Source organism: Crocodylus porosus, unplaced genomic scaffold (assembly GCF_001723895.1).
Source record: "Crocodylus porosus isolate Cpor-Errol unplaced genomic scaffold, CroPor_comp1, whole genome shotgun sequence".
Lineage (NCBI taxonomy): Eukaryota > Metazoa > Chordata > Crocodylia > Crocodylidae > Crocodylus > Crocodylus porosus.
Window position 1 is genome coordinate 138,253,031 of NW_017728931.1, and position 25,253 is coordinate 138,278,283.

At 46.5% G+C, this 25,253-nt stretch overlaps 1 protein-coding gene across 1 annotated transcript in view; it reads left to right on the forward strand.

Moving 5' to 3' along the window:
* The first annotated feature begins 2,513 nt into the window (after positions 1 to 2,513).
* Positions 2,514 to 25,253, forward strand: part of PRKCQ (protein kinase C theta) — a 95,544-nt gene continuing 72,804 nt past the window's right edge. Inside the window, exon 1 of the mRNA XM_019543749.1 lies at positions 2,514 to 2,606. The gene's annotated coding sequence lies outside the window, so the exon portion shown is untranslated. The remainder of the gene's footprint in view (positions 2,607 to 25,253) is intronic.

Here is a 25,253-nt window from a genome sequence, read left to right on the forward strand (position 1 = left end):
ATCCCTTCCAACCCTAATTTTCTATGATTCTATAGAAAAATGGGGCTGGAAGGGGCCTCTGGATGTCACCCAGTCCAGCCCCCTACTCAAGGCAGGATAGTCCCTGTCTAAAACATCCCAATAAAGTGTTTGTCTACCCTCTTCTTTAAAACTGCAACTGCTGGATAGTCCACAATCTGTCTAGATAATCTGTTCCAGGCCTTAAGCACACGCATAGGGAGAAAGTAGTTTGTTGTCTACATGCACACGCCATCCTATGAGGGCTAGTGAGATAAATAGTGAACCTTGAAATCTGCTCCTGATTCTTGCTCTGCACTAGTGGTTCTCAACCTTTTTAGGCCCGAGGCTCCCCTTGATAGACTTGAGGCCCTCCTCGGAAAATGCCAGCTTTTAGTTCACTTGATTTTTGGCTGCAGAAAAAATAATAGAGCAATTCTTCTGCTGCAAAAGGCTCAGAAAGATCACAACAGATCAGGTGTTTTTTAACACACTGGATTCCAATAGAAAATTTCTGGGTTTATCTTGGGAGTCATGTCTGCACATCTAACAGTGCTAGCATTGTGCGGTGCTCTGCTACACCCCTGGAAGGACCTCAAGGTACCCCAGGCTGCCCTGGCACCCTGGCTGAGAATCACTGCTCTACACCGAGTCAATCTCAGTCACAAAAGAGATCTGAGGAAGAATATCTTACATCCAAAAGCTTGTCTAACAATATCTTGGCTACATAGTTGATCCAATACATGATATCGCCCTACGACATCCTTGCCTCTCGCATAATTTCTGGACCATAGCAGCTATATTGCTTTTACACCGCCGTATCCTCTCTGTCTCTCAGTTTCTCCACCTGTAAAATGGCACCAGTCTGCTCTGACCATGTGATATCCTATGTAAGGGCTCAGTACTTGGATGCAGGAGAGAGCTGTTGTCCAGCTAACCTGCACAACAGCAGGGGGATGCTGCTTCTGCCTCCACCCCTCCTTTCTGCTACATGGGACAGGGTGTTTTGAAGCCTCAGAGGCATTGGGGGTGCTTACAACACACGAGCAGCTCTGATGTGCTGTAATTACAACGCGTCAGACTCAGTCAAGTCTGTGGGAACGTGGCAATTACGGCGCTCCGGCATCTTAAATATCAGCATCCCTGATAAGCTTTAGATAAAGTGGCCCTGCTACCATTTTTAAGGGCAGGGATGCTGATACACAAGATGCCTCTTTAATTAGAGTAGATCTGTGAGTTGCTCTAATTAAAGCACCCCCCAGAGCTGCTCTAATTAAAGCATCCCACTCCCCGCACCACTCCCAAAGCACGTATAGAAATGCCCTGGGTACTGGCTACAGCCCAGGCTGGCAACTTTGACTGGGGTGTGCCAATGCTCTTGCTGGGACCAAAGCCAGAGGTTCCTGGCTAGAGAGTTTTCCCCTTTCCCCCAGGGTCAGACTGATCCGCCGTGTTTGGGGTCAGGAAGGAATCTGACCCCACGGTCACATTGGTACCGACTGTGGAGGTTTGTCTGTAGCGGGGGGCATGACCCTCTACCCCAGATCTCTTGGGCATCTATTGAATTGATGTTTCACAGAAGCAGGACGCGGTTCCCCCACTCTTTCCCTGTGCCAGGTCCGTGTGCCTGGGTTGCCCCATACAGACGATGCTTTGCCCCATATAGATGATGCTTTGCATGGGATGGTTGGATAGGATGGTTTGCATGGGATGGTTTGGACAGGGCTGATCCAGCCTCGGACAGGGGCTTGGGCTAGATCAGCGTTTCTCAACCTTTTAAGTAGCAAGTACCCCCTAACTTCTGAAAATTTTAGTAAGTACCCCAACACTCAATTCTCCAGGGGATTTTATATTTACGGACTAAAGTGTGCCGTATGTTGGAAGAAGGGCTGTGTATATAAGGCCGTGGTATGACAGATGTCTGATCTGGTGCGGGGAGGGGTGCCACCTTTTACGTGGGGGGTGCACAACTCAAGTACGTACGTGAGCTAGAGGGGATGTTGGCCAAAGCTAGGCAGGCTGAACCCAGTGCCTAGCGCCAAATTATGACTGGGGAATTTAAAGCGCTGCACACCGAATTTTTTTCGCCGTAGTTTAGAGAGGAGGAAGGGGCAAGAGAGCGCGGAAAAGGTGGCAAGTGCGAGAGAGTTTCGGGGTCCCCGCAGACCCCCTGCCTGTGTCTCACGTCCCCCCAGAGGTACGCGGTCCACAGGTTGAGAAACCAGGGCCTAGACGACCTCCAGCCCCCGTGACTGCTTGCCCCTGCCTCCCTGAGGAGTCACTGAGGAGGCCGCAGGGATGGCTCAGCCCTGAGGGGGGAGATTTCCCTCTGCAGAGCAACCTCCTGAGGGGGCTGGAAGGCGCCCGGAGCCAAGGGGCAGGCAGGAGCTGCTGAGGCCGAGGAGGGCAAGGTGCCACGGGGGGCAAGAGGCGGGCACAGCAGGGAGGCAGGGCCGGGGGCGAGGCACAGGAAGGCTCTCGGGGGAGGAGGCTCGAGGCGGGGAGCGAGAGCAGCCCCGGTGCCAGGCGGCCGCTCGCTTCCCCTCTCCCCGGCGGCGGCGGCGGGGGCGGAGGCTGCAGCCGGCTCCGAGCCGGGGCAACGGCTGCAGGTAGGAGCCCGCCGGGGCCGGGGTGCGCGCGCAACGCGCGGGGCTGAGGGAGTGCGCGTGCAACTCACCGAGAGGAGTGTGAGAGGGATGTGTGTGTACAACCGGTGGCGCTGGGGTTGTGTGTGTGTGTAACAGAGCTGAGTGTGAGAAGGAGCTGGGTGTGTGTGTGTGGGGGGGGTGACACGGAGCTGGTTATGGGACGGGATGGGCAAGTGCAAGACGGAGCTGGGTGTGCGGGATGTGTGCAACACGGGGCTGGCTGTGAGGGGATGTGCATGTGCAACAGAGCTGAGTGCAAGAAGGACGGGTGTGAAACAGCTGGGTGCAAGAGGAGTTGTGCAAGTGCAACAGGAGGCTGGGTGTGAGAGGAGCTGGGCGAGTGCAACGTGGAGCTGGGTGTGCGGGATGTGTGTGACATGGACCTGGGTGGGAGAGGGGATGCGAGTGCAACATGAGGCTGGGTGGGAGAGGGGATGTGCATGTGAAAGCAGAGGATGTGAGGGTGAAAGATGGAGCTGGGTGTGAGCGGGGAAGTGCATCTAACAGATCTGAGTGAGGGATGTGCACACGCAACACAGAGCTGGGTGTGCATGGCTATGAGAGGATGCACACAACTGTAAGATGGGTGTGAGCGCGAGTGCTGTGCATTGGTAAGTAGCCAGGAAAGAGGCGCGAGGAGCTTTGCAAGTGTGTGCACGAGAGCACTTGTGTGTACAAGGGAGTCTGCCAGAGAATGTGTTTGGGCACAAGTGTGCCTGTGAGCACGACCCAGAGGAGACGGTGCCCTGATGCTTATGTAGTAAATAAGGGCGCTTGTGGGATTGCATGCCCTGATGGGGGTGCGAGTGTGTGTGCAGAAGTGTCAGTGTGTGCACACGCAGGGGAAGGCATGGGAGCTGAGTGTGTGCTGGGGTGTTTGTGCCTCCGAGCGCCCAGCACAGGAGGAACTGGAGTTCGGAGACAAAAGGTTCCAGGAAGGTTTTCATGTTTCAGTTAAGAGGAAGGAAAGTGAAAGAAAGTTTTGGAAATCTCAGGGATTCTTATTTCATGTTGCTCGCTCCGTCGGTGCTGAAAGCATTTGGTTTCTACCACATCTCTCTCTTCTCTTATCCTCCTAAAAGCCCTCTCTCCATTTGAGTTCCAGCCAGCTTTTTTTTTTTTTTTTTTTTTTAAAGAGTTGAAATTACTTTCGGGTCCTACACCTGAGGCATCTTGCAAGTTGTTGTGGTTTCACAATCACATTTTCCTGTCTTTCAAAAATTGTTTTTCTCTCCCCTGGCTCTGTGAGCAACGGAGAGCCCGGGAGAGAGTGACTGAGCGCCCATGGGAAACAGCGCACCCGGCTTGATCTGCAGCAGGATCCGGGACACCAACTAGAAAAGCAGAAAAGGAAATGCTTTTCTCATTTATATGATGCTTTGCTGTTTATGGGGATCCCTTGTGACAGTGGTAGATGAGGAGCTTCTCATCTGGTGGTGCATCTCTTCACAGGAAGTATTTTCGAGAGTCAGTTTATAATGAAAGACCCTCCCTAGAAAAGTGCCGTGTTGGGTTTGAATGCAGTTAAGGAATGCAGATCTCTCCTGCATGACTTGGTGCAAATAAGCTGCATTTCCTTTCATAGGAGGGGATTTGAAAGATCGGGTTGTCTGTACAGTCCTGGGACCCGGGTTGGGTTGCAGGCTTCTGGGGCTGAATGATAATGAAGTTAAACTCTTGGGGGTAATTGGATTCTTTGGGCAATAGCTTTTGATGGTGACTAAAGCACAGCTAACTTTTCAGAGCGTCTTTCCTTCATGGTGGAGACTAGTTAACATATGCTTTGCAGAGAGCATTTCATGTTCTTTTTTTTTTTTTTCTGCCAGTGAAACAGTAGCAGCAAAGAAAGGGACTTGAGCAGCTGACACCCAGGCAATTGAGTCACGCTAATAGTAGATTATTTAGTAAGGTTACTAGGCCAGGAAGAGATGAAGTTTCACTGAACTGCTATTTAAAAAGGAAAGGGGGCGGGGGAGAGAAAGAGAGGAAAAAAAGTAGAGACTTTTGAAGTGCTGTATTTTGGGCTCCATAGTCTTGAATAACCAAACATTCAGGTTCTTGGATCAGGGTCATGATATTTCTTCTTGAGCAGAAATGCCTCCAGGACCACAGGGTGTTTCTGCACATGCCCTTTCACGGTGGGATGTGTCCTAGGAGACCAGTCAAAGGGCTAACAACAAAAAAATAATCAGTGCCTCAATGCTGGTTTCTCTCTAATCCATTGCAGCGGGTACTCCGTAAATTTGACAGTACTTTGAGTGGTGCCAGAGGCCTAGGCAAGCTCCCCTTTGTGGAGTATTCATGAGGCTGCTGAGCTGGGATCCTCACAGTGGATCCACATACTTTTAAGATGCTGGACAGGGATCAGGCAGTCTCACTGCTTGGACATAGATTCAGCGGGCGCCTATAGACACGCAGCAAGGCAGCATAATTACATGCAATATAATTACAGCGCGTAGGAGTAGACTAGATTAATCGATTCGCCTGGGGCAACTCCAGCATCATGTGCATCAGTGTCCCTGCAGTGGCAGGGGCGCTTGAACTAAAGCTGGTTTGATTAGCTTTAGTTAAAGTTCCCCCACTGGCATTTTGCAGCTCTGGGATGCTGATACACATGATGCTCCGGGTGGTTTAATTAGAGCAGCTCTTGCCCATGATAGTAGAAGCAAGGCAGGAGCTGTTAACTCATGTCCTCTCTTCAAAAATCATGCTCCTCTGTCTTTCTCTAGGCCTGCATTAACACTTCTGCTGTTATATTCCCTTTGGGGGGATTTTCTCTTCTCTGCAGATAGCCTGGATAAAACTAGTCTTACTATGGCTACAGCCGTCTCCATTGCTGTTTTGAGGCCAGGTGGTGAGTTGGTGGTGGTGACTGTCCCATTTAGAGGTAGACACCAGGTGTCTCTCATCTGCTTAGCACCAGAAATATAATGAACCAAAAAAAACCACCCCGAAGTATGACAAACAGAAACAACCACACGGAGTGACTGTCATAAATATAGACAGTGACCGTAACCCCAGGCAGAACGAGGCATGGTGCATGAGCAAATTCCTCATATGATTAGCATGAGGTTTGTTGCATTTTGTGAGCAGAGTCCTAATAGGATCATAGGTTTGTTGTATTTTCCATCTCCATTGTACTTCCTTTCAAGGAAACTCATTCATTTGATCCTCGGTGTTGCCGTACTAACAGTGCTCCATACTAACGGTGTCCCTTTTTCAACAAAATTGCAAATATTTAAATCAGAAATACAGAACCATAAAGGGAGGTGCACAGGATCCACTGACAGTAAGGAAGGAAGTTCACAATATTTTAATTTCCCAATATGATATAGTATTCATTTTCCTCATTTAGGTTTTTATCACGTTGTCCCCATTATTTGATGCTTTTAGGGTCCCAAGCCTCTCACGTTTGGCTTTTGATATGCTTTCCAGATGTCCTTTTTTGAAGAAAGAAAACGTGTAGATTTTATCGTTTCATTAGTCTTTCCATTTTTCTTTTGTTGGTTCAGTTTTGACTGCAAGAAGCTATATGTACTTGATCCAGTTTTATGAGATAGTCTAACAGTCCCCTCTGGCTTTGTCCGGGATTTTATTTTCTTGTGTCCCTCTCTGCTTGTTGCTTGAACTTTAGTAGAACAGCGTTTATATTGGTTTGAAAGCTTTTGCTCCAAATTCTCCTTTACATTTGTGCAAGCCTTTCAAAGCCAGAATTCATGAAAGCAAAACGGAGCTCTTTCTGTGGGCTTTGAACATCATTCTGAACAATAAAAAGAAAATGAACTCACTGGCAGGAACCACTGAAGACGGCACCGGGCGGGAGATGTTGCCTAGTAGTAAGTGGGGCTTTGATCCTGCAGTCACATGTATGAGCAACTTCTGACATGTGAGCAGCCCCATGCACATGTGAGCCTGAGTACTCAGAAGGCTATAATTTAGGTGCGTAAAATGTTTGCAGGATTTTGCGTCCTTGATTTCAAGTCGGCAGGCGGCTTGAACTGAGCAGAAATCGTGATGGCTTGTTTCCATTCTCGGGGACTGCTCTTCAGTTGCCTACACACCATCCTAACCAGAACATCTCAACTTCTGTTCCTAGGGGAAAGAAAACATTAGCAAAGGTGGTATAAGCTGCAGATTCTTATCAACAGTTGATTTCAAGCGATATCCATATCATTGCCCGCTCGGGTTAATTTTTATACTTGATCCGGCTCATGGGAGGTTTTTAAATTTTGTTAGCATCAACCTTGTTGCATCCAGCAGCAGATGCAAAAAATAAATTAATTTTATTAATTTGGATAGTACATTTGGCCTGAGACGAGAGCGCTTTTGAAATTACAGCTGTCCTAGCAAGCAGATGACCTCTCCAGGTGATGTGTTGTTGCATAGTCCCATCGTTGAATTTAAGCAGCGTGTTAGGCCAGAATTATGTTGTCCTGTTACTTGACTCTTTTAGCGCCATATACATGCAAATTAACAGCCATATATATATTAGCTTGTATCCTGCCCACTATTTTTTAGGGGTCCTGGATGGTTTTGGACCATTTAGGACTATGGAAAACCTGTGCTGGCTCAAGGTGAAAGAAGTACTTGTGTATGGAGCTGCAGCTGTTCTCTAGGATGTTCAACTGGAGGTGTCCAATGCATGTTGCATGCTTAGGAGATGTGGGTTTTATTCCTACTTCTGCCTCTAACCTTCTGGGTTACAGTATGCAAATCTTTTTTTTTTTTTTTGTGCCTGTAGAATGGAAATAAAGATGTTTATGTGCTTCATAAAGTGCTCTGAGATCTACAGAGAGTAAGAGCCAGGTAGCAGTTTTATTATTTTAAGGAAGAGCTTGTTTCCAAGTCACAGTTCCAGTAATTTTGAGTCTGTACAGGGATTTCATAAATGAATGCATGATTTTTATTAAAAATGGGGAAAGGGGCTCCTTTTTCAGTCTCCTTGTGCTTGAGATCTTCTGACCTCTTCAAACCTTAGACAGTAATTGCTGGGGAGAGCCCAAGGATGGAACATTTCAGCCCCAAAGTCAAAAGTTTCCAAAAGTCATGAACGAACAGAGAGAGGGTCAGAATGGAAACCATTATTAATCCTTAACCTTAGCAGTTGCGGCTGCTGCATCTATATTTAGTACTACGTTGCCCTGATTTTCGCTTATGCTAAGGCACCGATATGATGGCCCAATGGTGAAATTAAAGGACCTTAGCATTTCTACCTACCATGAAACATCTTTATATGCCAGAGCAAAGAAAGAATGATGGTCTGGTAGATGTAGGACACTGGCTTTAGAGTACAGAGCTCTGTGTTTAGTTACTCTACTCAGCTGTTCTGTGTGGTAAAGACATTTAATCTGACACGTGTTAGCTCTGCCATCTATAAAATAGGTTAGTATCTCCCTACTTAAAAGAAATAAAAGCTGTGAATGACTGAGATGACTCCTAGCTCTGACCCCTTCCCCCCTGCTCTCTCCCTCTTATACCTGCTCCTGTACTCTGCTTTCTGCATGTCCTTTCGCAGTATACGATGAAGTGAACTTGGGTTCATGAAAGCTTGTGCTCTCTATGGGCGTGTCTACATGTGACACTTTAATGCGCATTAGCCTACTTTACTATGCATTAAGACTGTGCGTGTCTACATGTGCATGCCCTTAATGCATATTAAAAATGGTGAACTTAGGCTATTTACACCTAAATTTGATACCTGCAAATGCAGGTATCAAATTTAGGTGCAGATAGTTAAAGTGCATTAACACATGTGTAGACACACTAAAGCGCATTAAGGCTGTGTGTGTCCCAAGTCAATCCACACACAGCGGTAATGTGCTTTAAAGCCTGTATGTGTAGACGCCTGCCTAAACCCACTTAATGTGCATTAAGCTAATGCGCATTAAATTTAAGTGCACTTAAATGCACATGTAGACACACCCTATATGTATCTTATTTAGCTAGTCTATAAAGGCACATATTTACCCTTCCTTCTGACTGACTTCAGATTAACAGTGCTAACTGCCTCTCTGAGATGCTCACGCAATGAGGTGGTAAAGGAAAGCCATGTGATACAAAAGGGAGGTATAAAGGGACAATAGGTTATCTGAGGATGACCTTTACAAGGCATCCTCTTTTGATGACCTTTAAGTTAAATATGCAGTTAATTGTTTTCTGTTGGTTTAAGCTCTTAAATCAAGGTAGTGGACAGTAAGGGGAAGAAATACCCTAAAGGAGAAACCTGTTGACATGTCATTTAACACAATTCTATTGCAAGGTGACCTCCTTGCACATTGTGTACAACTGCTTTTAAAAGACCAATGGCCTCTTTTCCCACAGTTTATTTAATCTGAAAATGAATGTTTATAGTGTCAGCTTTTTCATGCTTAATAAAAATACATTTACTTCTCAATAACATCACTTAGCAAATGCTCCCTGATTGACCAGAACAGCACTTCATTGCTCACCCAGTTGTAAATTTTTTCAACCATGACAATTACATGCATTTTTTATTATCATCTTCACTAGCAGTAGCAATAATCAGAAGCAGAAGAAGACCTGCACAAGTGTGCAGTAAAAGATAGTTCACTAGACAATTCAAAGAAGGGCAAGTTGCAGCAAAGGCATCAAGAACACAATAGGGATAAAAGAGGAGTGAAAATAATAGGACTGCCAGGGCCAGGTTGCATATATTTTTAGCTAAAGCCAAAACCCTAAAAATTCTTATGCTTGGCTTCACAAACATCCTCATATACAAGAAATGACCAAGCATAGCTAGCCTGGTAGCACCCTCCCTGGCTAGATACGCACCAACGGTGCCTGTACACATGTGGGGAGGCTGCCTCTGAGATGCTGTAATTACAGCAAGTTAGAGCAGACTCAGTTGAATCTGCTGGAGCATGCTAATTAGCACATTCTAGCCGGCCTCTGCGCTTCATGTAATAGCATCCCACACTTGGAAATGGCAGCGGGGATGCTTTAAAACTCATTCGAGCTTTAGTTAAAGCGCCCCCCCGCTTCCATTTTGAAGCATGGGGACACTGATACATGAGACACTACAGGTGGTTTAATTAGAACTGCTCTAATTAAAGTACACTACCCTCAGAGCACGTGTAAAAATGCCCCAAACGTCTTCATTTGGGTCCAACCACTCAGGGCTCTGGGGTCCTTTAGGTATTGGTAGGCGGCAGAAAGTCAAGTCTTTCTTTGACTTCCTTGTCCACTTGTGAACCAACTGCCCTAGGTCTTGGGACCAGAGCTAACCCACCCCTCTCCCCAGACTCCCCTGTAACACAAGCACACCCTTTCTGTTATTTCCAACCATATGGACGGCCTGGTTTTGCAATTTACCACTCTGTCCTCCATAACATCCCTCAAGCTCTCTGGCTTTTAGGGCTCAGTGTTAACACCTGATTTGTTCATTCTCTTGGTAGAGGATTTCCATGTGATGTAAACCCTAACCCCTTATAGAGAAGCTGTAGAAGACCCACTTTCTTCAGACTTCATCCATCTGTTTTGACTGGTTCCACATTTATTCATTGATTGAATAAATTCTCAACAAGTCACTTTTCCAAAGGCTGATCTTCAAGGCTCTAACAGAGATATTTATCACATGATTGACCCCTTGAAAGTGCTTTACATATGTGCCCTGGCAGAAATGCACAGCTGCAGAATGCTTTAAAAATACCCAATCGCATGACAAATTAACCCTCATTTAATGAGTGTTCAAATGAAGGCACTCCAAAGTGGATCGCCTTCATTAACTTCTGTTTGTCCCTGTATTGGGGCAGGGCTGGACTGATGCAGCCTAGCTCCGACCCTGGTGCTGTCATCGGGATTGGAGGGTGAGAAGGTAGAGGAGGGAGCTCTGTTTGCCTAGCCTGTGCTGGGCAGGGGATAGGCAATGTGGATTGGAGCACTCCTCCTGCCCCCACCCTCTGGCCCCGTTCCATAATGCAAGGAGTCTGGGGCAGTACTCTCTAAAAGGCAGTAAGAAGACACAGGAATACAGATGGTTCATGAAATCTGACTAGATGCCATAAGCTGGGCATGGGCTGGTCTCCCTAATGCCACTCACCTAAATCTTTTGTTCCTGAATCAAAACACAGAGAAGTGCAGCAGGAAGTAGATTTTCCATTTACGGTCGTGTTATTGCACACCACATGCTTTTTGTAAGCAAAAATAAACTCAGGCTAGTCAATGCCTACATTTCCCTCAATAAGTGCAAGGCCTGAATAGCTTTTACTTATTTCAATTCTTTCTGTAGCAATGTAAGTGTACGCACTGGCCTGGAACGTGTAGTTATGCTGCTTCATGGGAAGCCAGGGGCAATGGAATATGTGAATATTCTGATCACAGAAACAGGATTTGTTTGGTTTGCTTTTTTGCCCCCATAAAACTCATACAATAAGGGTATTTGTAGATGAAACAGGGGGCCTAAATTGTAGCAGTGGGTTTTTAAACCCATCAGTTCAATTTAGGCCTTTAAATCTCCGTGTCATGCACACATCCCACGCTTACCTGCCTCTCTGGCAGGGAGGGCAGGGTGAGCTGCTGGCAGGAGGAGTGGTCCCTGGGCTGCAGGGGGCATGTTTTGATACTTCCCTCCATGGCAGCAGTGGCCCCCACCGCAGGTGGCACCTGGCTCGGGCAGTCCTGGGGGGAACTGTGGCCGTGGAGAAAAGCACCAAGACCCCGTGTGGCTCAGGCAGGCAAGCTTGGGGGGGTGGGAAAATCAGGCTTGCCACTTTTCTTGGGTGGAGCCTGCCTTCCCGGGCTGCTGCCAGGCTGCCTGCAGAGCCCCTGAGCTGCACGGAGCCCAGTGCTTCACTCTGCAGCTGTAGTGGCAGAAAACGAAAACTCCTCAGGGGAGTTGCACCCCAAGTCATTTAAGGCACATTATGCCACCAAATTTCCTACAGCGACTGGAATTAATCCGCAATCTGCCATGGATGTGTACAAACACCGATCCCATTAAAGCAGTGCAAAAGCATTTAGCCTGCTTTAAAGTGTTGTGCACTCATGCCTCTTGTTTCATCTACACACGGCCTAAGGTATTCTGAGATTTTATGGGAGAATAATTCAGTTAAGAAAGTTTTGCAAATTTAAGTCAGATTCTAAGATTTTCTCTCCATTTTTACTCACCTCATCTTTGGCTACACTTCTGATGGTTTCATTCATAATTATCCCTCTTGGAATTTTTCTTACTATGATTAAGTACATACTGGGCACATCTACCTAGGCATTTGATCCAGAATCAGTTTACTCGTGAGTAAACTACTTACGAGTAAATGCTTCTGGGCAGACATCTACACGTGCAGGGAAGCCGGAGCAGGTTTGCCGTGCAATGGGCCCCTGCCAGCACCAGGGGGAGATCTAGCTCCCCTCCCCCTCAGGTGCTGGCCCAGGGGCTGACAGGGAGTACTGTGCCAGGAAACAGCTGTCTGTTGGCTGGGAAGGAACACTACTCCCTGCCCCCAGGGACTGCCCGCAGCTGGGGTGGGGATAATGTCCCCCTGCCCTGGCAGCATGCAGCTCCTGGCCCTGGCTCCCCGATTAGGGGCAGGGGCCTTGGAAAGAGCTGTGGGGGGCAGGGGATGGGCAAGTCCCAGCCCCCTGCCCTAATCTGCCAGTCGGGCAGCTAGCAGCTAGTTTGCTGCTAGCTGCCCTGCTGGCAGATCAGGGCAGGAGGCTGGGACCTCACCCCATCCCTGCAGCTCTTTCCAGGCCCTGTGCCCCATGCCTGCAGCTCTTTCCAAGCCTCCACATGTGTGGAGCTGGATGGGGAACAAGCTGGGGAGCTTGCTCCCTACTCATCTATATGAGCGCAGAGCTTGGCAGGAAACAGGCTGGGGACTGGAGTGGGAAACAAGCTCCCCAGCCCCTGGCAGCAGGGAACTCCCAGCACCGGTGCCACACTGCAGGACCGGTGCTGGGAGGCCCTTATCTCCAAATGCCAGCTCTGCAACCGGACTGCAGAGCTGGCCCTCAGAGATGAGGATATCCCAGCCCCCCAACTCCCTGATTGCGATGGCGGAGCAAGGGCTGGGAGATAAAGATCGGCAGGCCCTCGCTCCCTGATCTTGATCTTGGAGCAGGGGGGGCTTGGAGCTCCTTGTAGTCAGGGCAGGGGAACACAGTTGCCACCTGGGCTACAGTAGCAGAGCCCACCCCACCAGCAGGCAGCTTGGGGCAGGGAGAAATCTCCCACCCCCTGGTGGATAGCTGGCCAGGAGCAGATTTGCTCCAGGTCAGTTGTTTACGTGAGTGCTACTGCGCTATTACTAATCAAAAATAAATTTGCTACTTGTATTTGCAGGTAGCAAATTTACTCACAGTTAGCGAGGTTTATAGTATAGTAAGCATGTACACATATAGACACATGCTTACTTTGCAGTAAACTATATGTCACAATGCTGTTAAGCATCTCGTGCAGACACACCCATTATTGCCTCTCCATACTGCTGTTCTTTTTACTATCAAGGGAACACATCCCAAACCCACTGCTGTTGTATTCAATGGGGCACTCCACCAGTTTCAGTACTGGTAAGATGTGGCTGAGTGGGGAGCATGTAACCTTTACTCCTTCAAATTTGCATTGATGTGAGTGAAGCAAAACAGGCCCAGATTCCAATGTCAGAATGCCTCCCTGGCTCCAGCAAGATTAATCTTTACTTGAACTGATGTGGAGGAGATCAGAGTTAAACCTTAGAGATTTCTTTTTGGAAAATGTGTCCCTGTAGCCCTAATCCAATACCGGGTCTTTAGAAATGCACAGGCAATAACCATGGACATCAGTGGGAGTTGCAGGACTGTTTCTGGTCTCGTTTATACATTCATTAATGCGTCGTAGTTATGGTGCATTAAGTTTAGCATTTGTTTAACCAAATAGTATATCGATGCACAGTAACTTGCACTACTGCGCAGTAGCACTGGTGCATGGGTTTTTAGTGATGCTTACTGTGCAGTAGCCTAACACTACCGCGCAGTAGCATATTAACACAATTTTTGCCCGGCATGTTGCACAGGTTGTTGCACAGTTAGTATCTTGTGCAGATGTGCCCCCCCAAGGGTTTGAATGTGGTCCTTTGACTCAATAATCTGCCTAGCAAGATCTTTGAGAGGCAATGATTTTTTGGGGGTCACACCTTTGATTTCCTGGATCATTGCAGATATAACAACGATCCAACCTAGTAGCAGGATACACTTCATTTTTACCGTAGGCCCTCTCCCAGGCAAGAATCTTCGCATGACTATACCAGTGAATCTGGGATAATTCTCCTGACAACACTGGATTTGCTTTGGATTTATATGAGTCTAAGTCAGGGGTCGGCAATGTTTTTGGAAAGAGTGCCAAAAATATCTGCAAGGTCAGCTTTTAAGATGTTGGTGTGCCAGGGGCAGATGGCAGGGGAGCTGTAAAGGGCCTGATCCTTACTGTGGCAGCACAGCCCTGGCCTCTTCCCTGCTATTCACCCCAAGGTGCACATGCCAAGCAAAATGCCTTTGCGTGCCACACTCTGGCACCCATGCCAGGGACTGCCTACCCCTGGTCTAAGTGAACACAGAATTTGGTCTCTTACTTTAAAATGCTCCATATGAGTATTTTAAATAACCACCGAGGATGAACCCCCAGCCCACTGAAGTCAATGGCAGCATTCCTATTGATAGTGGTGGTTTCACAGGATTTCACCCCCAAATTTTTAGACCCAGGTTCTGTTTTCTTGTTGTTGGTTTTTTTAAGTAAGTTATTTTGACATGATTCTGCTCTGGGTACCATGTGCACCAGTGATTGGTTTTCTTCTGATTTGCTTTGGTGTAACTCAGGAATAAATCTGTGAAAGTCAGTGGTGGGGGAGAAAGGCACGTGTGCAAAAACAGACTGACCTAAAAGGTTCAGTGCTAAAAGAACAGCTGAGGCTCAGGCAGATCTGTACTGGCTGTGCATGGCAGTGAGGCAAGGTCAGACTGTAGCTGTCCATGGCCAAATCAAATAGAGACGCAAACAATGACATGGGAAACACCGCTATTTGCCCCAAAGGGCTAAGCACACAGTCAGAGCTAGAACTGAGCTAGGTTTTCCCCTTCCCTCCCTTTCTGTAATCAAGCAGTAATGATTGCTGTTTATATTTAGCTTTTTACCACTGGTTCAATAAATGAGAACACCCACCACCCGGCTTCCTTTTTTAGCTACCATTGCCCCCTCCTCCTCCTCGCAGGAAGAGAGAGTGATTGTCACAGGAGTGAAAACTATAATGATTGGTATGACCCCCCCCGCACATCTGTTTAGATTAACACTCAGAGGTAGCAGACTTATGCAAAGATCTGCCCTCTCCCCACTTCCAGGTTCACTGCAGTGCAACTTGTAGGGCCCCGACTGTCCAGCTGAAATAAAAGAAGTGATGGTTTTTCCATCAGTCTAGCAGTTCTTATTATCAGGATAGTCATTGTTCAAATCAGCATCATTTTTGCTTCCCTTATTATCACCCCCCGCTACTGCTCTTCCTCAGCCTTGGACCCAGTTCGGAAGATAGATAAATATTTGGATGAGATGATCTGGGCAGGAGTGTTCCTACTTGCAGCAGAGGATTGAATAAGTGAGCTCTTTGAAGCCTTGTTCCAGCCTTATTTTACATGACTCTGATTTTTAAAACCATTGAAATCAGTAGAAGTCTTTCCATGGACTTCGGTAGGCTGCAGCTCAGTCTGTTCTTTAGAAACTTGAAGGCAGCTGTCATCCCCTTGCCTGACCTGCCACTTCACCGCATGACAAGCGTGTTAATCCATTTAGGCCCCAATTCAGAGACACGCTCAGGCATGGGGTTCAATTTATCACTGTGAAGGAAAGCACTTAAGCCTTTGCTTGAGTCCAATTGAAGTCAGCGCACGTCTTTACGCGCCCTTATCATAAGATCTGGTCCTGCCTCTCTGTGCTTATCTAGGTGCAACTTTTGCTACGTAAATGTGACTTTTAGGGTTTCCATTTTTTTCTCCCTGGCAGCTTATGAACTTCATAGCTGGCAGAGCAAAACTTTACTAAAGATGTGTTATGAATTTTGCTTGTAATCCTGGGACTTTCCTGTTTTAGGATCAATATGACATAACCAGTCACCACCCATTATGTCTAAATCCTGTACAAATTATAGACCTGGGAGAGATGTTAACACAACCCTGAGCTAATTACCACTTCTGGCCTGCTCATGATTACCTGTGTAATTACTGTCATAGGGTATAATGAGTAAACAAAATGCAGTTTACTCGGTGTTTCATGCAGTGGGTCATTTCTTGTGCACTGCACTACTAAATCAAAGTAGGCTCGTGCTATTTAGATGAACACTTATCTTGCTGGGATGATCTGAGCTCCGCTGACTTCCTGCCCCTTGCGCAGGGGCCTGGACCCGATGATCTTGTGGGGTCCCTTCATGCCCTAACGTCTATGAAAATCAGTGAAGTTCACTTTTATGAATCCAAAGCCAATAAAGAGGAGAGTTCAAGGGGCAGGACAGAAAGAGGAGCCACTATGAGTGAGACATCCTGGATGCAGCCTTCCAACCCATTTGGCATGGGGCAAGTGGATGTTGGTTTGGCTTGAAGGAAACGGGTTGAAGGTAGATGATCTGCTCAAGGGGTGGAGGAGACTGTCTGCTCTATCACTGTTTAGCCTTCACCAAGGATGCAGTTCAGCCACCAAAATCTCACCTAACGTCTTATCGTAGAAGACAGCTTTTATGCCTAGCTATCACTCTACTGGACTAAATTTAATATATTACCTCTTCATTGTGTACTGCACCTTTCATTTAGCTTCTGTCTTACAATACTCTCTGGAGCTCAATAATTCAGGACATAGGATGTAAATAATGACAGAAAAAGAGAGACATGAATGGGCTTGGGAAAAGGAAAATATGTTTTCACCACCAATGTAATGTAAGCTGGAGAACTGGTGAAGCAAAGAGAGATAAGGAAACTGTGTCGATAGGCTCACATGTGTGGCAGGGCGTGGGGAAAGGAAGGAGGCCAGTGCTCGATTGAAGGCAAATGATCTGCAGCCTGTGAATCTGGTGATAGCAAAAGCCTCTTTTTCTTAAAACAGGGCAGGGCTGTTTTTAACCAAAGCTTGAAATGAATGGGGAGCCAGTAATCATTCATGGGGTAGGGGAGGGAGAGGGTGATGTCCTGGTGTTACTTTACAGAGAATAAAAGATTGGCAGAGTCTGGAGAGCTTGAGGTCTTAGGGAAGTCATAAGGAAGCGTGTTGCAATGATGAAGACAAGATGGGATGTAGATGAAGAAGGGGCTGCAGCAACAATGGAGTCATGGCTGTAGTGTAGCCACGAGTCTATGGATGTGGGTCATAGACATAGAAGGAGAACTCAGAGTCACAGCTATAAGCAGGACAGATCATTGGGAAACCTTAACTGCGGGTGGAGATAGCTTGTTAATGAGAAGAGGCGCATCCTTTCCAAAAATACTATGCCCACTAAGGAAATATAGACCAGATGAAAGTGCTCTAAGGCATTAAGTATATTAAGGTACACAGCTGGTTGGTTCATCATGCTTAATGAGAAGTCATCAATGGGACAACATCCTTAATGATTAAAATGATGGGATTGAGATGATTAAAATGATGGGATTGAGTGCACTGTTAGCAAATTTGTGGATGACACCAAGATGGGTGGAGTTGCTGGAGGGCAGGGCTAAAACCAGAATGATGTGGAAAAATGGTCCCCAATCCATTAGATGAAATTCAGCAAGGATAAATACAAATCCTACACTTAGGACAAAATAATTACACACACAAATGCAGAGTAGGGAACGATTGGCATGGCTGGGGGTTACAATAGATTTAAGCTGAATATGAGCTAACAGCATACTCTTTTTGCACAAAAGACTGGGTCGTGTTAGCAGGAGTGGTCCCCACACTTCAAGAAGGATGCGGACAGATTGGAAAGAGTCTACTCAGAGCAACAAAAATGATTAGAGGCCTGGGAAGCAAGGGGACAGGCTGAAAGATTTAGGGTTATTTAGTCTGAAGAAGAGAAGACTGAGGGGGGGCTTTTGATAACAGTCTTCCAATACCTAAGGGGTGATTATAGAGAGGATGGAGATAGGCTTTTCTCTGTGGCCACAGGGAACATGACTAGGAACAATGGCCTCAAGATGGAGCAGAGGAAATTTAGGATGGAGATTAGGGGGTGGTTTCCTGGATTATAAGGGTGACTGAGCACTAGAATAGGCTATCTAGAGAAGCCGTGGGATCTCCAACCTACTCCAACCTGTCGAGGACTAGGTTGGACAACCAATTGGCTGGAATGGTTTAGTCGGGGGGCTGGACTACGTGACCTCATAAGGTCCCTTCCTACCCTACTTTCCTATGATCTTACCCAAGAGAAATGTTTCAGCCTTTAATATATTGAGCTAAAGAAATTAGAGGGAAGACTATGAGATACTTGGTTACAAAGAAAGCAGACAAGGGTGAGTTATCAAAGGAATCCAATAATACGTATAATGGTGTATCAGCAGCGCAGGAGGCTGAAGTAAAGGAAACATGAATGCTGAATGGATGCTTGTCTTGGGGATACAGATGCGTTAGAGGATTGACAGTGGGAAATTGGAGATATCGGGTGACAAACCCAACTATTGTCCTGATGTGTGCTGGTGCGTCTGTTAGGCTGCCTTCTTCTGTTTCTTCCACTTGGTGATCAGGAGGCATCCCTTCCAAAAAAAGGGACAAAACACTAGATACTCCCATTATGATGGGGACATCCCCCAGACCAGTATTTTCTGAAAGGGGGCCTAAATTAGTCTCCTCAGTCCTTGAAGTCTCTAAATAAGCATCTTTGATAGCTACATGCAAGCTCCTAATTTTAGGTTCCTAGGCATGCTAGCCTTGGACCCCGTTTTGAGGAACTCCTGGTTCCCTCCAGCCTGTGGTCCTGTAGCTGATTTCCAGATGAGATTAAGTTGGCAAAAATCTATATTTCTAGCCAGAATGAAGGGGAGGTGTCAAAACGAAGGATGTTTGAAACATCGAGCCCTTTGTGTTTTTCACCTCTTGCTTTTTTAAAGAGAGAGGCAGTGAAAAACAGCCCAGAAGCCGTCTCAGGCAGGAAGCTCTCTGAAGGAGATGCCACACTGCGTTACACCGGCTGTGCATTGGTTGAGACAAAACTCCACCTGTATCATATTTTTCAAAAAATAAACACAACAGGAAGTCTGTTAACCAATGCCACTTATGACAGCGGTGTCTCTCTCCTCTTTGTTGTCTTGTTCGTTAGCCCAGCAGTTCCTGTATTTCCGTATCTCAAGTCAGGTTTTCTTTTGGGTCCTCTCATCTGCCCAGGGAATGCAGCAGCGGTGGAAAAAGCCTTTTATGTGACACTGCGCAATCCAATTTGGGCCAGCCTGGTGAGAAGTTTAAAAGGAAATTAAAAGGCTGTGAGAAATAGTTCCAAAATTTACAACAAAAATCAAATGCAGGAGCTTGTTTTCCTTAAATAAGCCTCTGGGTTTTTGCTGTTTTATTTTTTGCCACTCACATTTTGAAGAATTGGGCTCAAGAAGGAAGTTGAGGGAGTTACTGATCAGAACCAGAAATGAAACTGAGCAGTCAGTTTTAATGTTCAGGGACCGAGAAAGAGCAAGCTAGCAAGAAAAACAGAGGAAAGTAAACCCCGTGTTTGTACTTCTTTCTGTCTGATTAGGGTAGCGATGTATTCATTTGGTTTTGCCTTGTCAGAGGGAGATGTTCATTGAGTAGTAGGAGGAGACGTGGCACCTGTCTTGATGCCACAGGAGTTGCTCACAGAAGGTCCTTGTTGCCGTCCAGCCGCTGGCTCTGGTCTGTGGCTCTCGGCCCTAGCAGGGGTGGTAGCTTGGTCACCAGAGACAGATTAGCTGCTCTATTGGGGAACAAGCACCCAGCATCCATTCTGACTGACAGCTCTATACCATCTTCCTGGGTATCCATGTTTCTGCAGTGATTGCCACAATGCCATTATTTCACCTCAAAAGTCTGCATCTCCTTATCAGTAGTGAGGACCTGAGTGGTCTGAAGGTCCAATCCTCTGCTGCTGTTCATTTGCAGAGTTAAAGTAATATAATACAGTGAAACCAATTTATATGACCTGAAGTTTTGGCCCAATATGCAAGTGCTGCCTTTTACTGGTCACACGGGAAGTGCACTAAGAAGGAACTCCCTGAGGCTGGTGGAGCCAAATGGCCGTGCTTACGATTATATATAACCTGCAGTGCCAGGCTTCCTACGTGCATTGCTGCATCTCTAAACACAGAACGTAGAGAGTATCACTAGATGGCCAATAAATGCTTGAAAAAGAAATCCCCTGATTTCTGCATGCTGCAACTGGCTGCTGTAAATTCGGTGCCAGCATTTCCATGGGGCAAAAGGAAGAAATGTGCTTTCTGGCTTTGGGCTCCAGGTAGGCTAGTGGAGGTGCTTGCTGGGCAGTGGGTTAGGCAGGCATCCCCTAGGGTTGGAAATCAAATTTGCTTGTGAACTTCTTGGAGGTTCTTAACCTCCTGGAGTCTCACACTATAACAATCCTGTTAGTGACAGCTGGTTTCCTATCATGCCTTTCCCTCCTCTTCCACCCCCTCTCAGCCATTACCTACACGTTCTGTGGCTGACTATGGAGAAATGGCAAATTAAATAACAATTGGAAGTCCTCCGCTCGTCTTCCTTCTTGCTGCCCCTGGCAGCCTCTGTAAGAAACTATGACATAGGGACTGAACCATCCAAAAGGCTTTCAAAATTCGTTTTTCCCCCCCAAAAGACATTTTTCCCTCTTTAGAAGGAATAACCATTGTTTATGCTCCAAATAAAAATCAGAAGAGGGATTATTTACCTATGTCCAACACTGGGCATGTCTACACGTTCATTAATGTGCTGTAATTACGGCTTATTATGTTTAGTACCTGAACGAACAGGTACTAACAATGCACCGGAATCGGCGCTACTGTGCATTAACTCAGATGAATGCTTTTTAGTGATGTTATTGCGCATTAGACTAAATCGACTGTGTATTAAGGCATTAGCGTGGCTTTTGCTCACCACGCTAATGTGCAGTAGAATTAGTCTTCTGTGCATTAAGTGTCTCATGTAGACATGCCCCCTAAGTCCTAACATCTATTGAACTGAAAAACATAGAGAAAGAGAAATAAGGCCAATATCCTGCAAAAAACTTGAGTGCTCAGCTTAGCTCCCTGGGTGTGATCCTGCCAAAGTCAACTTAATAGACAAGAGGTATGCAAAAACCTCTCTGGAAGATCCAGGCTTTTTTTTTTTTTTTTAAATGTGTGTGGCTTCTCGTTAGCAGGGAGGGAGGAGTTAAAGTTTTGCCCCTCCTTCCAGCAAAGCACTGGCTCCTCTACTTGCTTGTGGGTATGCATCAGAAAGCTACAGGCAGAAGCATTCAGATTCACGACTACAGTTCATTTTGCAATTTGAAGCATTGCCAGCAAAAGAGAAATAAATATACGCCGTGGAAAGATCTCTATGTAAAATGTGAGTTTAAAGGCTAAGACAAGCAGCTGCTTCTCAAAAGCTCAGTGTTTCTCCCCCTCACGGGGCCCTGATTCAACAGTGCACTTGAGCACAGGCTTAACTTTACGTCCCATTCTGCAGAAAATGAATCCACGTAATTAAATGTCATTGGAGTCAGCTGCATGTTGCTGACTAAGAGCTTTGGTTTGGTGGTTCCACTCTGTTCAGGTTCAGTTGATTAAGTACCATAAGGAGTTCCCACTCAAGGAAGGGTTTCCATACATTGCATAACTCTCGAGAGGTTGAATCTGCCTTTGTGCACGGAAACAAAAGGCCAGGCTTAGTTTCAACCCCGTTGAAGTTGTATTTGGAAGGCACAGCCGAGCGCAAGTTGTAAGCTGGCCTTTTACAGAATGGAGAACTTGACCCTTGGTTTTCAGATGCCGTATATATCATTTCTTCTTTCCATAGGGAAATTAAGAAGCCATTCCCCAAATGCAGTGCAGCTGTCTCTAATGTTAAATGAAACCTCCCCCATTAAAGTGAACCATTGCTGCAGCAGGCTGGGGTTGTGCTGTAATTCTTTATGGTTAAGAGCTTCCAGCCAAGCAGCAGTCCCGTAATTGCAATGTAGTCAGTGTGACCTGCTAAGCAGATGTTTGGGCAAGAGCTGATAGATTTGCAGGAAAGATTAAGAAAGAGATGCTAGATGCCTGCTTTCTGTATGAATTATTCACAAGGGTGCGATTGTCTGCAAAAGACCTATGCACCATTAAAGTCCCATTTCAACCCTTTTTTTGAGGGGCCGAATTGGCCGCTGTCAGGCATTACTGAGTGCAACAGCTGAAGCTGAGCTAAATCCACTGACTTCCACCCAGTTTTCCCTCAAGTTTCTCCTCCAGAGGCACTTTAATGTGACCTATAAATCCTCATTATCTGATGCCTGTGCATGTCTGCACACACATGCATGCAGGTGAAGAAAAGCAGAAGGGAGGAACAGAGAATGAAGGCAGGTTGAGAACAAATAAAGAAACACCCAAAGGGTGTCCAGGAGCTCCCATCCTGCAGGTGATTTTCTTCTGAATCCTGAAGTGGCTCTTGTTCCTCCACAGGAAGCTGGTGCACAATCTCTCTTTCTCCCGAAAGGGGCCAGTGGGAGGCCCTGTGTTTAATAATTTCCAGTCCTCTTTTTCAGGTGACCCCCTGATCAGCCACATCAGGTGATCCAAGCTACCTCTCAGTATTTGCGCATCCTGTGAGCAGATGCATGATCTCATCCCTGTGGCCTGTGCCTTTATGTCCCTGTATGCCACCACAATCATACCCATGTGTTTGGCATAGCCTTTCAGAGGTCTTGTCACAAAGATGGTACTTGAGAGGGAGGGGAAATGGCCTGGGTGCTATGGAACTAGCTTAGTATTTGGGAGAGACAAATTCAAATGCTTGCTCTGCCACATGTTTTCTGGTTGACCTTGGGGAACTCCCTTAGCCCTGATCCTTAAAGATACCGTTTCTGGTGCCTAAGTGTGATTCTACCCTGTTCAAGTCCCTGAAAATCTGTTAACACATCTACTTCTGTAGCACGCCATCGCCTGAACCTTAAGCTTGAAGAATCACAATAAGGTGGCAAGGAGGAGAAGGATCCATCCATCTTTTACATTCGCTGTTTTTCAGGGACTTGAATAGGGTAGAATAAAGTTCCACTTAGGCACCTAATGGGGGAACAGAATTTGGCTCCTAGGGCCATGTTCAGACAAGCGCGGTTGTGCGGTGCCACACTGCACATTCAGGTGTTCCCCGTGCTCCTACCTTGCAGTGCTGGGGGGTTGATCCCAGAAAAAAAGTGGGGTGGTGCATCTAGCAGCAGTGTGCGCTGTCCAAAACCGGAGCCATGCTCCAGCGACTGGCCAGGCTCCCAGCTTCAGGAACAATGCAGCTGCAGCTCCCCCAGATCCCCAGGCAAGGCTGCTGGGGCCAGCACAGTTGCTGGCCTCAGTCTCCCCTACCCCACCCTGGGTGCACGGCACGGGCATTCCTCAGGGACAAGAGACAGCGGCACAAGGTATGCCGCTGCTTCTTGTTTTCGGGGAGACAAATGTCTGCACTTGTGTGAACGTGACCTAGGTGCCTATGTAGTTTAAAGTTCTGGGCCTTAGTCTCTTTGTAGCTTGGCTCCCCACCTGTAAAATGGGGAAGACATTGCCCAGCCGCACAGAGGGGATTAAAAGTATGAGATTCTCAAAAATTAGTCATGAGAGCCATGGAAGCATGTTAGAGAAAGGAATTGGCACAGTGCTTTCTGCAAACACGCCACGTGGGAGGTGCCGTTAGCAGTAGAAGAGCTCTCAACAGAGCCCGTAGTGATGCCCGTAGTAAATATTGGCTATATTGAGGCTTTTTATTTTAAGCTTTCTGGAGCAAGGATGTTGCATTTTGTTTCTTGCTAAGCTCTATGAATAAGTACATAAACTTATTATTTATTTCCATAAATACATATGGAACAATTTATAAGACTCCTGCGCCTCTTTTCCCCCCCCAGACAAGGGTTTCCGTCCATTCCTCTTAATCACTGGGAAGTGGCTGAACAAGCCATGTAGAGACAGTCCTTGGGGACATGTTTACTTTCAAAATCATCCCATGCTTGATCATCTTTTGTGACTGTGTTATCTTGTGTAGGTACAGGATACATGGCAGCTATATGCAAAATTCAAGGCAATGTAGTTTGGACTTAAACACAGTTACAGAACTCTAAACCCTATGTGATTTTGTGGCATACAGCACTGAAATATAGGTGTTGCTGTGATAGAGAGGACTATTCTCCTCCCTTTTTTTGCATTAAACCTCTGCTTCTCCGTAGGGTAATATTAAAATGAGATGTTACAGGTACTGAACATGCCAACAAGAGTTTTTATATCCCATATGTCTCTTATGAGTGACATTAATTCTAGTGCAAGCTCCTAAGGGCTTTGCCAAGCTACTGGCTGCTACTTGTAGTCAGCACCTGGAAATAGGTAGGAAGGGTAACATGGTTAATCAGCAAATGTCTGTAGGGAAAGGAAGGATCATCATGTGTTTAAAGAAATGAATTGGAATTTAGGGGGCCTGAGTTTAATTCCCAGTTCTGCTACAGGCCTGCTATACAATGATGGGCAAGGCTTTTAATTTCTCTGTACTCTAAATCCCCAGAATTGGAGATGATTGCAATTCCCAGCCTGTGTCTGTCCAGCTTATTTGTATTATTTACATTGCTAAGTCTTCAAAGGCTAACTCTTCAGTCTTAGGATCTTGGTTGGGAGCTCATGGGGTATGTGCCTTGCTGCATCCTGGTTCTCAAGCAGGGCGTTGCAGAGCCCTGGGGTGCAGCAAGGTCCTCACCTGGGGTGCCGCAGGGTGCCATGCGGTATTAGCATTCTTTGGTGTGCGGATACCTACATATCATTCACAAGATAAACTCAGAAATTTCAAATAACCCACAACCTCAGAAGCATTCTGGCCTATTGCGGTCTTTCTGAATTCTTTGCAGCAAAAGAATCGCCCTTTTATTTTTTCACAGTTAAAAAAAACAAGTGAAAACTAAGAGCCGGCACTATCTGAGAGGGGCTTTGAGTCTGACAAGCAGTGTCTTGAGTCTAAAAAGGTTGTGAACTATTGTATTAGAGTGAGTTGCTAAATCAGCCGGGTTTTGTCTGGTGCACAGGCTGGCAGCTTTCATCCAGCAATCGCGTGCACGCCTCTGATGCACTGAGTGTACGGATTAGGACCGTGTAAAATTTTGTTTCGATGCTGTTTCGAGCTCGAGACAGCGAAACCGAAATGGAACAGAGAGCTTCGAAACAGCCTCGAAATGAAATGAGACAAGTCGAAACATTTCAAAATTCTCAAAACATTTTGAGTTTCGAAGCTCAAGCTGAGCTTGCCTGCAGGGAAACTGACACTAAAGTAAGGAGGGGGAGGGGAAAAGCAGGGAAGGAGCAATCTCATTATGGACTGTGTAGCTGGCCAGTGACTGTCATCCTTCCCTGAAGTCTCTTCCAATCCCAGAGCTCTGGGGGAGGGATAGGAAAACTGCATAAAAGGCAGCATTGTTTGACCTGCCTTGCTTTCTGCCTCTGTGTCAGCTGAGTGAG